A 995-nucleotide genomic window follows, 5' to 3' on the forward strand; every position below is an offset into this window, starting at 1 on the left:
TTACTGAGAGTCTTAATCATAAAAGGATGTTGTATTTTATCAAATGCTTTCTCCGCATCAATTGAGATGATCATATGGTTTTTATCTTTCTTTCTGTTAATGTGGTGTATTACATTTATGGTCTTGCGTATATTGAACCACCCTTGCATCCCTGGTATAAAGCCTACCTGGTCGTGATGAATGAGAATACTATACCTGTCATCATCAACAGGTAATAAGCCATATCTGCTTCTCACTAATGTCCTGCCTCTCTATTGTTCACTTGCTATCTTTCTCTATCCTCTTTTCTTCACCTCCCCCATTCCACACTGTCCTCTTTTCGTTAAGTACCTTCACTGCTTTTATGACCGCCAATTTTTTGCTCTCTACCATAGACTGCAGACAGTCGGTATATATTGAGTGGATACATACAATATCTTTCTTTCATAGCCTGGCTTACTTCACTCAGCAATAGATCCTCTGTATCTGACCACTTCCTATTAAATGCCAGGGTCTTGTTATTTTTTTATGGCTGAGTAGTATTCCATACTATTTCCAATCCATTCATCAGTTTGTGGACATTTAGATTGGTTCCATGTCTTGTCAATTGTGAATAATGCTGCAATAAACACTGATGTGCAAGCACTTTTCTGACTGAGCATTCTCTTGTCTTTTGGGTAAATACCCAGAAGTGGGATTGCTGGATCAAATGGTAGTTCTATTTGTAGATCTTTGAGGAACCTCCATATTCTCCACAGTGGTTGAACTAGTTTACATTCCCACCAACAGTGTAGGAGGGTTCCCTTTTCACTACATCCCCACCAACACTTATCATTTTTTATATTCTTAATCTTTGCCATTCTGACAGGGGTTAGGTGGTATCTCATTGTGGTTTTTCTCTGCATCTCCCTTATGATGAGGGATGTTGAGCATTTCCTCATATGCTTTTTGGTTGTTCGTACGTCTTCCTTAGATATTTGTTCAGCTCATTTTTCCATCTTTTAATTGGGTTAATC

Source organism: Tupaia chinensis, unplaced genomic scaffold (genome assembly GCF_000334495.1).
Source record: "Tupaia chinensis unplaced genomic scaffold, TupChi_1.0 Scaffold000251_1, whole genome shotgun sequence".
Lineage (NCBI taxonomy): Eukaryota > Metazoa > Chordata > Mammalia > Scandentia > Tupaiidae > Tupaia > Tupaia belangeri.